The sequence below is a fragment of the Ambystoma mexicanum genome, chromosome 10 (genome assembly GCF_040938575.1).
Source record: "Ambystoma mexicanum isolate Mex_15411 chromosome 10, UKY_AmexF1_1, whole genome shotgun sequence".
In the NCBI taxonomy this organism is placed as follows: Eukaryota; Metazoa; Chordata; class Amphibia; order Caudata; family Ambystomatidae; genus Ambystoma; species Ambystoma mexicanum.
This window is the reverse complement of record NC_090932.1, coordinates 1491035225-1491049911: the sequence shown is the minus strand read 5'-3', so window position 1 is coordinate 1491049911 and position 14687 is coordinate 1491035225. Positions and strand designations below refer to the sequence as shown.

General features: G+C 46.5%; 1 protein-coding gene across 16 annotated transcripts in view; it reads left to right on the top strand.

Annotated features, from left to right (window-relative positions):
• The window catches only part of CLIP1 (CAP-Gly domain containing linker protein 1), a 1286645-nt gene that overhangs the window by 288226 nt on the left and 983732 nt on the right, over positions 1–14687 (top strand). The gene's annotated exons all lie outside the window — the stretch shown is intronic.

The following is a 14687-nucleotide window of genomic DNA, read 5'->3' as shown; positions in this document are numbered from 1 at the left end:
ACTCGCTGCCAATTTCACAGGAGAAGCCATTGCCTGGGTGCAATCCTTTTTAGCCAATCGCACGATGAGTTTTCTCTACCTCCTCTTGCGCCGATCCCATCCAAATCTCCTGCGGAGTCCCACGGGGATCCTGTGTCTCACCAACGATGTATAACATTTTTACTAAACCACTATTTGACAAGTTGGACAGACTGGGTGTCCCCTATAGAATTATGCAGATGTCACCCAGATCCTCATACCCCTTTTGGGCAACTATGAAGAGGACCTGGCTATGGTGAACAAAATATACACCCTCATTCAGGCATGGATGGCAACCCATGGCCTCTGCTTGAATGACGATAAGACTGAGATACTACTCCTCGGCTCCAATTCTAATCTAAAAAAACTAACTCCAAATTAGAAATCCTTTAATATTGACAATAACATCATTAAGGTCCTGCCGGAGGTTAAAACGTTAGGATTCTACCTGGACTCCCCCCTCAACCTAAAAAAATAAGTTAACTCTCTCTCCTCTACTACTGCCTACACTTGCAAATTAATCCGAGCCGCTAGACCATTCCTGTCTAAAGACAGCTGCATTACCCTGGCAAATGCGCTCATCATGTCCCGACTTGATTACTGAAATGCCCTATATTCAGGAGCCAACAAGTATGTCACTGACAAACTTCAAAGATTGCAGAACAACGCTCTTAGAGCAGCGTTGAACATACCTCATAGAGAGCATATCTCTAAATTTAGGAAAGAGGCCCACTAGCTCAAAATAAAATAAAGAATCTTCTTTAAAACTATATCCCTCACCTCCAAATGTCTCAACGCACTAGCACCTCCCTACCTTTTGGAAAAAATCACGAGGAACACTGCCACCAGACCACTGAGATCTGCCAATACCTTCCTGCTGGACACTCCCAGATTTAAACGCGCTACGGCGGGAGGAACTAGCTTCCCAATCAAAGCTGCACAAGCATGGAACTCACTCCCTACTGACCTTAGATGCCCTCTTCCGTACACCAGTTTCAGAATTAACGCCCTCAAATGGCTTCGCGCGAATGACCTATAACATCTCTCTTTCCTGACTTGCATAACCCAAACTCTTATGGCACACTTTCCTGCTCTCCCAAGTGCAACTATAGGCCACCCATCTGGTGTTTCACTTCATTTCCTGTAGTATACGCTATCTTTAAGAATAGCTGCCACCAATCTTGCACTGCATTTGTCTCCCATACTGCAATGTAATCTACGTAATCTATGTAATTTATGCACATACCAACTATGTAACACTGTAACTAAGCTTCGAGTATTCTTGTACCACTGCGCCCGGCTGCCCTTGGGCTTGGTGCGCATTATCAAATAAATAAACAAACAAACAAACTTTCTTGAATTCAATCTTCCTTTGTATATTCTTATGTGTATTATGCATGAATGGAGACACTGCACTCTATAGTTTGAGATCCCTTGATCCAATTATTTTATGCACAATTTTATTGAATTTATGTAAAGGCATTTGATCACAATTGACAGGAAGACTTGAATTTTATCTAACTGAATTTTACTAATTCAATTTCTCTCATAACTTTTCTTCTTGACTTGTTTTAATCACTCTTGCATGTACATGCCAATGTATTGTTTTCTTCATATATTATCTTGAAATGTGCTTAAGATTGTATAATAACTAAATGCAAAGTTAAAAAAAGAAAAGTAAAAATATGTATAGTGGGGAAACGGTAACAGGATTTGTTTGAGACAGAGAGATACTTCGATTCCTATTCTCAGGGAGATAGAAAGGAAGGCATCACACTCCAAGTTGGGGTATTTTGAAGGAATTCCTGAGGCAAGGCCGATATGAAGAATGCGTTTCACAGTCCAAAATTGGGTAAAATGGAGATGAGATACTTTTACTAGAGACAGTAAGGAAGACGATCATAGAATTTGTTGTAAACATATGGTTGGGGTTATAAATATGTTAATGTAGTTGTGATGAAATGGGTTGTAAACTGAAAATATAGAACAATATTAATAATTTGACTGTTTATCAGATCCTCAAAACAAGTGATTGGCGCCAATCAAAGGAAGGTAAGCGTTGAGGGAAAATATAGAAAAATATGTTTCTTAAATTGTCGATAATAAAACAGCAGGACAGTTAAGATTGATAGAAATATAACAAAGAAGCAAAAGGAATATTATTGTATAGGCTAGAAAATTGTTTGAAGAATTGTTTTCGGGAAATCGGTCGGCGATTGATGGTGCTTCCCCAAATTGATTTTTGTGATATAATTAATTAAGGTAATGACAGAATAAAAGACCCGTTAATTATTGACAGTTAAAAACAAGTTATCATGGAGGACACTCCTCTTAACACTTGTGCAAAATATTACTCAGGTACACACCTAAGATTAGGAAATATCATGCTGAATGGGTAAGAGGCACGGCTGACAAAATGTTCATGCCTTGGTCTCCAGAGGGTTTCCTATCAAGAACAGTATTGCAACACATGAAAACATACTTACATGCTGTGTGCACAGAGAAGAAGTTAGAAAAATGGTTAGCTATTTTAGAGCTGTGGAAAATGTATCAGAATGAGGGAGAAGACCCACCTGCGAAAAAGTGGCTGCTTAATCAGCATGAAGGGGAGAGCTCAATGCCCTCAGTTTCTTTCTCCTTCTGAAGACCGTGCAACCACTGAGAAATAGCAATCCTATCCTCTAAAGGACATGGCATGTTAATCCGCTTTATGCACCCCTGCTTACATTAGTGAAGATCGTACAGTAGAAAGTAAGATTAACTAACACAAATATTTCCGGATGTAGTAAATATGAGGAGCGTAACGGGAGAAGGGACAAACTGATATAGATGGAAGAAGAGACCAAGAGAGAAGGATAAAGCCAGTGAAGTGACAACTGTACAGAGTGACTGGATGGGAGGACAAATATTACTTAATTTATAGGGAAATGGTATCGACAAAGTTAAAGAAAGAGAAGCAAGAAAGGAAAAGGAAAGAAGGGAAAAGGAACTAGAAAGGGCAGCCAAAGAAGAGAAGGAAACGGAGAGGAAGCGAAAGTAAGAATGAAGAAGGTATGAAGAGCAGGGAAAAGAAGAAATGTGAGGAAATAGAAACCTAGAGATTGAAAGAAAGAAAGTTGCAGAGAAGGCAAGCTGAATGGGGAGATGAGAAGAAGGGAAGAGCAAAAGGAAATGAGAAGGAGCAGAGAACAAAGGGAGCACGAAATAGATCCCATTGTTAACAGATGTGTAATACCAGTTGAATAACTAGAATAATGGCAGGAAGAGAGATGGTTGCAACAGCCCTGCAGGGAGCTGCACAAGATATCTAGAGTACCGGCATGGGCTGATGAGCATGAGGTAGAAGGCATAGGGAAAAGGATCAGGAATTATATAAACAGATGAGGAAAAAATATGGCTATGAGACCAGAGGGAGTATCAAAGGATATCCACCCAGAGAAACGAGGTAGATCGGATAACGTAATGATGGACAAGCATAGAATGTTGTCCCTAAGCAGACTAGTTCTTGATAACTAGGAATGGGATACCAGTTGGGGCATAATGATGTCAGATGAAGAAAGGGAAGAAAACAAGGGAGCGCAAGAAGAGGGCGCATGTGGCTCTTCGATAGATCCAGACGTAGGCAAAGGTGTAAAGTGGGTAGAGTTAGGAGAACCAGAAGCAAAAACAACAGAACCTATATTATATCCTGAACGACCACAAGGACGGTTGCATAGTATAGGGGAAATTTCTCCGCCTTATGTAAGTAGATTGAGGTCATTGCCAGGGCGAAGACGAGCGGGCAAAACTAGCCCCACCTGGAAGACGAGAAGAGTAGGTGGATACGATTGTAGAACAGGCTTCACACAATTACTGTAAGAGAAATAGGGGAGGATGACCACAATATATACTGTGGCCGCACATGGATAAAGATATTTTAAAATGCAAGTTGCCTTGTTTGACCGCAGGAGTGGGTAAGCGGATTTATGAGTTAAAAAGAATGACAGCAGGAATGACATTAGCAGTGGGTGACGTAGAAGGCCTACTAGCAGCTAGGGGAGAGAGCTGACGACATTTGGAGACGAGCAGGATATGCGAGTATGACGACACAAAACATGACACACTATGGCGCTGTTTAATAATTTTAGAGCAGACGAATGGAGGGCACTTAAGAGTACAATATCCTGATACGTCAGACATTGGCACGATTATAACACGGAAAATGAGTGAGAACGAAGATCCTGTTGCTTATATTAAGGAGATTCAAGAACATTGGTGTCTCGAAATGAGAGAACCGTGGGATAAAACAGCAGCATTATTTTATCATATTTTATGTCGGGGACTGCACGAGCCAGTGCAAAGGCAGATGAAAAAAAAAGTAGGGATGGAAATGAAGCCATGGCCAGTAATACAGTTGACTATTGTACATCATTGTTGAGTGTTACAAGAAAAGAATAAGGAAAAAAACAGAGAATAGAGGAAGCAAAGTTAGTTCAGAAGAAATTATCAAAATTAGCTATGGAAGGGAAAGAGTAGTACTGACGAGCAGTGAAGGAGTGGTTACACAAGAGTTATAGCCTACAGTGCCAATCATTGTAGTGTACCCAGTAGATCAGGGTGGGTACACTTTTTGGCCATGTGGTAGAGGGAATGAACCTAGAGGACGAGGAGACAGATTTCAAACCCCACTGTGGGAGGAGGATTTAATGGAGGACAGCCACAGCAGTGCTGGAATTGTGGGAGAACAGGACATGTAGAAGTAGAGGGGGTATGCAGCAAAACTGGCAAGCTCCAAGAGGGGGGGATGGGCTATTTTCCACCGTATAGTACTGAACCACAAGAGTATTATGCCCAAGATCACATGCAGTATCAGACAAGTGCGCTGCAAATACAGCAAATGCAGCAGATTTTTCTGCAACCACAGTCATCACAAAGGCAACCGCAGCAGGCACCTATGCAAACACAAATATAGACCCAACAGTACAATCCGACACAACAGGTGACAGTACCGCAATGGAATACGAATACAGTAGGCCCACAAACACCTACACCTGTGATAGTGGTGGGAGGAAATCCTTTTTACAGGTGCAAGGATGAATTTATATCCACAACAGGAAAGCCCACAGAGCAACCTAATGTGTTCAGTACTATCCGTGACACCAGACCCACAAGTGAAACCGAGGGTTGAGGTAATGATAGGAGGTAAGACATTTTAGTTTCTTGTGGACACGGGAGCGACTAATTCCTGTATTCGGGGTGGAAAGTACCCAATGTCTGGCATCACCATGAATGCACAGGGATTCTCTGGGGCTATGAGTTTGGTTCCTTTTCTGATGAATGACCAATTTCAATTGGAGAACATGACTTGTCTATGCTATTATTGTATTCCCGAAAGACACCAGTTAATATATTAGGACGTGACTTAATGACAAAACTTAAAATGACCATATCATTTACTGACAAGGGGATAATATGTTCCACTCCAGTGATAGATTACATGAATTTGAGAGAATTTATATTGGCGTTTACAGGTGTGAGGTAGGCATAGTTTCTAAGGGCCGTCGATGTCTGAAAGTCCAAAACCAAAATCCCTCTGTGTCTAAAACTATTCGTGCCCTCACCCTCTGATAAAATGTGATAGGAAATCTCTTTAAAAGAAAAATTGTGATTTCAGTTGGACTTCCTACCAGGTGTGGCTTGGTTAGTGTCATCAAAGTTTAGCACAATCAAAAAAAAATTGCTCATCAGTTCTTATACTCTTTTCAACAATTCCCAATGTATTTAGTTCCTGGGGATTCCCTTCCCCAAGCTTCACTCCTTCCAAGCTTCAAATCAAACAAAAATATAACAGTTTCTTCCATGCGTCTCTGGGTTACCTTGCCCAGGTGTATTGTTTCACCAAATAAAAGTTCCTTTGTTAGGCCTCTTAGGGTTCCCTTCCCCAAACTCAGGCCCATTCAGTTTCAAACACAGGTTCAGTTTAACAACACATTTTCTCTTAGGCCTCCCAGGGGTTCCCTCCCCCAAGCTTATGCCTCTTCATTTTTAAACAAAAAGTTCAACTTGTCAAGATGTGCCTTTCTCTTATTTACAGTTCCCTTCACATACAACTTTTTCATAGGGATCAGAGACTGTCAAACGCTAGGTTCTTGGCTCATCCTAAGCGTGACCTGTCCGATCTTTGGCCTCTCTCTGTATGTCCTGTATTTGCTTCTCCTCTATGCTTTTCTCTTCCATGTGCTTCCTGCACCCCTTTGTTATCTTCCACTTTGATGTGCTCACTTGCACCTTCTTTGTCTTTCTCTTGGCTCGCCGTGCCCTGGCACCTTCCCTTTGCATTCACTCTCTCTTCATTGTGCCTTTTGCACATTCATTTATTTGCCTTTGAGCACCCTTGCACACTTGTTTCGTTCACTGGTGCTCACTTGCGCCTGCACTTCACTTTCGGGTCACTCGCACCCTCTCGTTCACTTTATTTCACTTTCCGGTGCTCACTTGCATCTTTCCTTTTCTTTCATTCACTCTTGAGACAAGCCTGGATGCTCAGATCACTACCAACAAACTGTGTAGTACATACTTATACCAAAGGTTGGTCTTGCTTACACCTGTAGTCCTAATTATGTGTGGTGGTCCTAGAGGGTACTGCAAGCAAATTTTGCCTAATACTGGTGGCAGCGGTGGGATAAAGTATAGTTATTACATTGAGAGTACTGCTATCACTTTTGTTCAAATAACCTTCACAAGGCTAAGCATCACTAGAAAAGCAATTGTCTTATAATGCCAAATATGGATACCTTCAGACAGGAAGCCCTGATCATTCTTACAGTAGATCAACTGAAAGATATGTATACAGTTAGGTCTCTCTCTGTTAAAGGCAAGAAAAACGAATTGATTGAGAAATTGTTGAATCATCAAAGACTGGGAGGTGAAGCTATAACCCCTATTCCCCCAGCCAATGTGGATAATGTTGATGAGGATGATAATGTTTCTGAGTTAGAGTCAGATGTTATTGGTGAGTTAGAAGAGCCAGAGGAGTCTCAGGAAGAGAGGCCTTCTTTTCCTCAACCAGCTATAGGCCCTCAACCTAGTACTGAGTCCAGAATTTGTCTCTCTTTAAAAGTTGAGACTTGAGTTAAAATCTAAAAGGCCCCAAATGCAAACTGAAAGCAAACATCAAGAACTCAGGCTCAGAGAAATGGAGTTCAATCGTGAACTTGAAATGAAGAAATTGTCTCTTGAAAATGGTTCTGTCCCAGAGTATTCCAGTCCTAAGAGGCCTTGCATGCCTAAATAACCTGTGAGTATGTATGAGGTGAGACTTGATATTTTAGATTGATTGGCTGCTTCTGAATATAACTATGGGAATTCAGGTTTTCACAGGGAATCAGTTGATTCCTTGGCTTTTGTCTAGGCTCCCCCAGGTTGCAACTGATGCTGTAATGGAGGTTGGGGAACTTGAAAGATTGGAGTATGAAAATGTGAAGCTAGCTTTGATAGCTAGATTTGGGAAAACTCTTTCTCAGTACCTGGAGGGGTATAGGACCCTCAAAAAGCATGATGGTACCCCTTGCGCTACCTGGGTGTGTGAATGTTTGAAAAACTTAGATGGTTGGGTAAAGGGTTAACACTTTTGAAGGAATGAGGAATCTATTTTTGTTGGAATCTATTTTTGATGCCTGCTTTCCTGAGCTGAGACAGCACTTGGCTGACTCTAAGGAACTTGATCCAAAGAAGTTAGCAAAGGCTGGTGACTTGTGGGATGATGGGAAGCAACACAAGAAAGATGGCAAAGAGAATTCCAATACCTCCAATCCAAAAGAGGGCCCCAAACATAAAAAGGGTAATCCACATGGGAAACCAAATCAGGCTAGGGAAACCACTGATGCCAAACCAGAGGGAGGTCAGCAGAGACCCCCATTTGTCAAAACATTTGGAAAATGTTATGCTTGTGGGTCTACTGACCATGTGAAAGGGGAATCCCAGATGTAAAGGTAAACCTTCAGGGATCCACACTGTCTCCTTAGCCTTGATATCTATGTGATATCTATGTGTGTTGTTCCCTTTGGGAACGAGTTTATGATTTCCTCCTACACGTTGGCAGATAAACATGCACATTTAGCTAATTGAAGTTTTTCTCTACACCTACCAGGGTAATTTTTCAAACACCCTGGAAGGCCCCATGCTGTAGGAACAATTGGTATCCTGCAAGGATTGTTTTATTCTTCTCATTAAATGCTCTTGAACAATCCACGTTTGCGATTTGTTGAATATGTTGTTCTTTTGTACTTTATGTATTCATGATGAATGTTATGTCTTATGTTTTTCTTCAATTTTTTCCAATTGCTTTTATTCATTTTTGTCAAAAGTATAAAAATTCTGATTCATTAAGAACTGTGCTTTCAACAATAAATTTATTGTCAGTATACTCTAGACTTCTTCTTTGGTTTATCCTTAGTGACTAGCCTTTGCAAGCACTAGCCTCAAATTGATATGGAGATTTAATTCAAAAATTGTTTGACAGAATTTAGGACTGTCTACAGTGTGAGTACCCGTTTGTCGGTTCTGGTAAAGCATTGGCATGACCAGAAGGCCAACATGGTTGAGTTTACTCAAGACCAGCAAGTTTTAGTTGTGGTACCTAGAAGGCAGAGGGCCTTACAGGACAAATGGATAGGACCCTTCAAGGTTGTGGGAAAACCTGGAGAGGTCAACTATCTGGTGGACTAAGGCAATCCTAAGGAGGCCCCCAGGGTCTTTCACACCAACCATCTAAAAGCGTATGTCACCAGACCAGAAGTGGGAGCTTTGCTTCCAGCTTCAGCTCAGGATGAGGAAGAGAGTGAACCTCTACCTGATCTCAACCGGGGACAGCCTTTAGATGAGAAAATAGGAGTTAATCTCTCTTCTAATCTGACACAGGAACAAAAGGAGGAGTGCAAGTTTCTGTTAAATCAGTTTGCCTCCCTTTTTTCACTATCACCAGGCTTGACCCCTTGGGGCCAGCATGATATTCTCACTGGTGACTGTTTACTTGTTAAAAGCAGAGGTTACAGAATGTCAGATAATGTCAGAACCCACATAAAGGAGGGGGTCAACAAGATGCTTGATCTCGGGGTAATAGAACCCTCTATCAGCCCATGGTCTAGTGCAGTTGTACTAGTGCCAAAGGCAGGATCCAAGGAGTTGAGATTCTATGTGAACTATAGAGCACTAAATGCAGTCACCAAGACTGATGCCCATCCTTTACCTAGGACAGATGATCTGCTGAACAAACATGGTTCAGCCAAGTACCTCAGTAAATTTGACCTAACATCAGGCTATTCGCAAATAGCCCTGACAGGTAATGCCAAAGAGAAAACTGCATTTTCAACCCCAGCAGGCCTCTACCAGTTTAAGGTAATGCCTTTTGGACTAAAGAATGCACATGCTACATTCCAAAGGATGGTTAATCAAGTTCTGAATGGGATGGAGGACTTCTGCATGGCATACTTGGATGAAATAGCAGTGTTCAGCCCTACTTGGAAAGAACATGTTGACCACTTAGGATATGTTTTGCAGGCTCTTGAGCAGGCCCATCTGACCATAAAGGCAAGTAAATGTCAAATTGGTCAGAGCAAAGTGGTCTACCTTGGACATGAGGTAGGAGGAGGTGAAATAAGGCCATTGCCTAGCTAAGTACAAGCTGTACTAGAATGGGCCACCCCCACTACTCAAACCCAAGTGAGAGCCTTCTTAGGTTTCACTGGTCATTATAGGAGCTTCAATTAGAACTATGGGTCCATAGCTTCTCCCTTGAATGTGGTCTCCTCGCCCAAATCTCCTAAAACAGCCAGGTGGAATGAGGAGTGCACTAAGGCATTTGAAGGACTTAAGAAAGGCCTTTGTCAAGCTCCAGTCTTAAGAGCTCCTGACTACAGCCAAACCGTCATTGTGCAAAAAGATGCTTCCAATACAAGTATAGGTGCAGTTCTGGGTCAGCTGGAGTAGAAAGGTAGGGAGCCCATCTGCTTCATCAGCAGAAAGCTGAAGGAACCAGAAACAAGGTGGGCAACCATTGAAAGAGAATGTTTTGCTATTGTGTGGTCACTGAAAAAGTTTAGACCTTACTTGTATGGATCTACTTTTGTGATTCAGACTGACCACCAACCCTTGAGATGGTTAATGCAGATGAAGGGGGAAATCCTAAATTGTTAAGATGGTCAATCAGCCTGCAGGGGTTTGATTTTACCATTGAACACAGGTCAGGGTGTAATCACCAAAATGCTGATGGTCTCTCCAGAATGTTTGACCAACTGGAGGAAGGAGATTCATCCAGGGGTGGATTCAATCCTCCTGACCCTTAGTCTGGGGGGGACAAGTGTTAGGGAGAATTCTCAGAAATGTGCTAATTCCCTTCATCTTAGAGACCCCCAGCATCTTTGCTGGATTTTGAGGACTTGATTTTTTTGACCTGGAAAGAGTGTGAACCTTTTTTTCCTACTCTTTCATGTGTTTTGATGTGTGTTTTACATTTGGGTACTCTGATTATGGAGTTTTCTCCAACATGGGGTCTGGCATGGATTCACATGCTCATGAATATTCCCCATCGTCAGGCTGGGAATCCTTGGTAAAGAAAAAATCAGTATCAGTTTCGTTTCTGATCTGTCTTTCTTAGTAGTAACCAATCACTTATCTCTGGGTCATACTGCCCCCAGCCAATGACTGCCCTCTCCCTAAGCCCCGCCTCTGGTAGCCATCCTCAGATTTTTACCGCACGCTCAAGTGTTGGGAGTCCTCGTGCTTTAGCTCTCGAGTTTTTGCTGCGTTTTCGTGCTTTTTCAGGAGATTCTCTCATTTTTTCGGTTTAATCGAGCCTCAAGCTCCACCGTTTCTACTTCCGATAACGGGGACCCGTTTCGGAATTCTTCTACGCCACTCAAGGGTGAAGTTTTCGTCGAGTTTATGCTTCTTGGAGGATTCTGGAAGATCTGCGGCCTACCTCAATGGACATGGCCCAGGTAGCTGGAAGCTCGACGCCCGGATCCAAGCTGTTCAGATGCTGCCCTGGATGCGGATTACAAAACGTTTTCAAGGAGGACGAGCATTTGCGATGTCTCTACTGCCTTCATGAGGACAAGACGCACGTGGAGAAGGACTGTGCGTTCTGCAAGAACCTTTCGGAACGGACCAAACAAGATTGTCGTTCCCGCCTTGCCGCCTGGCTGGAGAAGGGCACAGCAGGTGAGAAGGCGAAGAAAGTCTGAGCGGGCTTCTAAGTCCTGTAGGGTGCCCCGGCAACGGGGGCCCAACAGAAGGCCAAGCACCGCGAGTCCGCGGGCACCGGGAGCGGCGAAAGGTCGGGCTCTTCGGCTGCCAGGCAGGGCGCGACTTCCCCGGCACCTTCAACCACGAGCCAGCGCTCTGGTTCGGGGAAGAGGAAATCCGAGAACCCGGGTAAGCTGCTGGAGCGGCCCCGGTCAATCTCGAAGGGGGAGCGAGGCGCTGACCCTCCCCCCCAAGGCGAAGGCCCAGGACGCACCTAAGGTGGTGATGGCTTTGATCCAGCCGGCAAAAGCCTCTATCGAAGTGATCGCTGCGACCCTGGCAAAGCCGGCTGAGACTACGCCAGTGGAAACGACCTCTGGGCCCAGAGTATCCCTGCCACCGCGGAGGGAATCCTCTTTCCAGCCCATCGTTAAGACCCCCGTGAAGTCCCCGGCTGAAAAAGAGGTGGGGGGGCCGGTGGCCATTACAGACTCGGAATCAGCCTCTGAGGAGGAGCTGGTGGAAACCGAGAAGGGCCTCAACGAGAGGTTCATAGGCCTCAACGAGAGGTTCGAGAAGGTTCGATCCCAGGGGATGGTCCCCGCTGATGTGATCGAAGATAGCGACGAAGAGGGCCCAGTGGAACGGCCATCCCTCCCGTCGCAGCCATTACCCGAGCCCCAGAATAGCTCGGCTGCCATTTTGTTGGCGATCCAATCCTTATGTGACGAGATTGCCACGGAACCCGACGGAGGATCCAGAACCAGGCCCGTCGGGGAACCCTCCGAACAAGCGGAGGAGAGTCCACCCCTCTCCGCCCTTCATGCCCGCGAGGCCTGTGGACCCCTCATCCCCCTCGCCGGACCCTAGAGAGGATACGGCGATGCATACGGGGACGGAAGACGACGGCGGCGATGACACAGCGGACATCCCGTCATCACCCCCCTCTAGGGCTTCTCCAGCCAACGAAATTGGCTTCTTTCACGCCATGATAACCAGGGCATCCGAGCTCTTCCAGCTCTGCCCTGAAGAACAAAAAAAGGAAGGGTTTCTTTACCAACGACGAGAGGCCAAGAGGAAGACGGTCCTCACAGTGCCTTTGCTCGATGACATCTGGGATGAGGGGCTTGCTATCCTCAAGAACCCTTCCACGACACCCGCCAAGAGGGACAGGTACGAGAAGAAGTACCGAGTCCCCGATGCTGCCCCCTTGTGCCTCAGGGCCCAGCCCAGGCCGGACTCTGTCGTCTCGGCAGCGGCTAAGAAGAAAGCAGCGGGTCCGGCGGCTTCAACTTCCACTTCCCCGCCGGACAGCGAGGGCAAGAAGTTGGACTCCATGTGACAACGAGTCATCTCGTCGGCGGCGACGACGATTAAGGTGGCCAATGCCTTCGCGATCGTGGCCCGCTACGACAGGGAGCTCTGGTTTAAGATAGCTCCCCTACCTGACTTCCTACCTGACGACAAGAGGGCGGAGGCCCTACAAATTCTGCAGGAAGGCGGGGTGGCGTCGGATCACGCCATAATGGTGGCAACGGACATTGCCGATACCGGATTTCACCAACTGGGCAACTGAGTTTGCCTCCGACGTCGAGGATGGCTCAAGGCGACGGACTTTCGCCAGGACGTCCAGACCAGAGTGTTGGATATGCCGTTCGACGGCAACAACCTTTTTGGTAAGGCAGTGGATGAGTCTCTCCAGGCTATCAAAACCGACTCGGAGACGGCCCGGGCCCTAGGGGTACTTCAACAATGACAGCCCTTTCGGAGTTCCGGAGGCAGACAGGGTGCCTCCAAAGGATCCAGCGGTGGCTCTTCCACATACCGCCAGGCGGCCCTCTCCTCTTCCCAGGAGGCCTACAGAGGTCGCGGCAAGCAAGGGGGATCCCACCGTCATCACAAAGGAGGCCAAGGCGGCAAGGCCGCCTCCAAGCAAGACTGACCCGGCCGTGTCGTCGGGCCCCCAACGAAGCACCCCAGTGGGAGGCCGGCTGACGAAGTTCGTCAGCGTGCGGGAGTCCATCTTCACCGACCGTTGGGTGCTGGACACCCTGGCCAACGGGCACTCGCTGGAATTCCAAAAGAAGTGCCCTTGCATTCCTCCCGTGGCCAGGACGGAGAATCACGTCCCTCAACTGCTGTTGGAGGTAAGGGCGATGCTCAAGAAAGGTGCCATCGAGCTCGACCTCAGGAGGCTCCGGGGCTCCGGAGTGTACTCAAGATACTTCCTCGTCAGAAAGAAGACAGGCGGTTGGCGCCCCATCCTGGACTTGCGTCGGTTAAACAAATACATCAAGGTGCAGAAATTCAGGATGGTCACCCTCCAGCATGTGCTGGGACAGCTGGAGGAGGGCGACTACCTATCGTCGTTGGACCTGAAGGATGCTTACTACCACATCCCCATTATGAAAGGACACAGCGTTTCTCAGGTTCGTGGTTCAGGGACGCCACTACCAATTCAGAGCCCTACCGTTTGGATTAAAGTCGGCACCCAGGGTATTCACCGAGTGCCTGGCACCAGTGGCGGCGCGGCTGCGCCTGCAGGGGATCCACGTCTACCCCTACCTGGACGACTGGCTAATACGGGCAAGGACAAGAGAACTCGCCGTCGAACACACATCGAGGACAGTCCAGCTGCTCACGGAACTGGGGTTCGCCATCAACTACCCCAAATCCCACCTGGTTCCGTCGCAAGTTGCACTGTTTCTGGGAGCGAAGCTCGATACAGTGGGGCAATTGTCCTCCCCTTCAGAGGAGAGGATGAAGACCATTCTGGGCAAGGTGCAGCGGCTGCTAGCCACAGACGTGGCCAGGGTGAGGTCCATCAAGTCCCTCCTCGGGATGATGTCCTCATGCATCTATCTTGTACCCCTTTGCAGACTTCGGATGCGTCCGCTTCAGGAGTTCCTCGACGCCCACTGGTTTCAGGCGACGGGCTGCTTCGAGGACAGGATTCCTCTCGACGAGGAGTTCCGTCGGGTGATCCTATGGTGGGGTACCCGTGCTCACCTCACTACAGGTACGGACTTTCAAACCCCGGCGTTTCAGGAGACCGTGACGACGGACGCCGCTCTGGAGGGTTGGCGGGCCCACACCGGAGATCTCCACGCAAGAGGCTTTTGGCTCCCAGAGGGGAGGTCTCTCCACATCAACATTCTGGAGCTCCGAGCAGTGTTCTGGGCACACAAGTCGTTCCTTCCGTCCCTCAAGGACAAAGTGGTGAGGATCTTCACCGACAACACCACCACGATGTTCTACATACGGAAGCAGGGGGGCACCAGATCCCCAGTCCTATCCAAGGAGGCCCAGGATCTGTGGCACTGGGCCGTCGCCCAGGGGATGTTTCTGGTTCCCTTCCACTTGGCAGGAATAAAAAACACCATTGTGTTGGCATAGGTGCGTGCCACGAGTGGGAACTACGTCAGGACCAAGTGGATCGGCTCTTT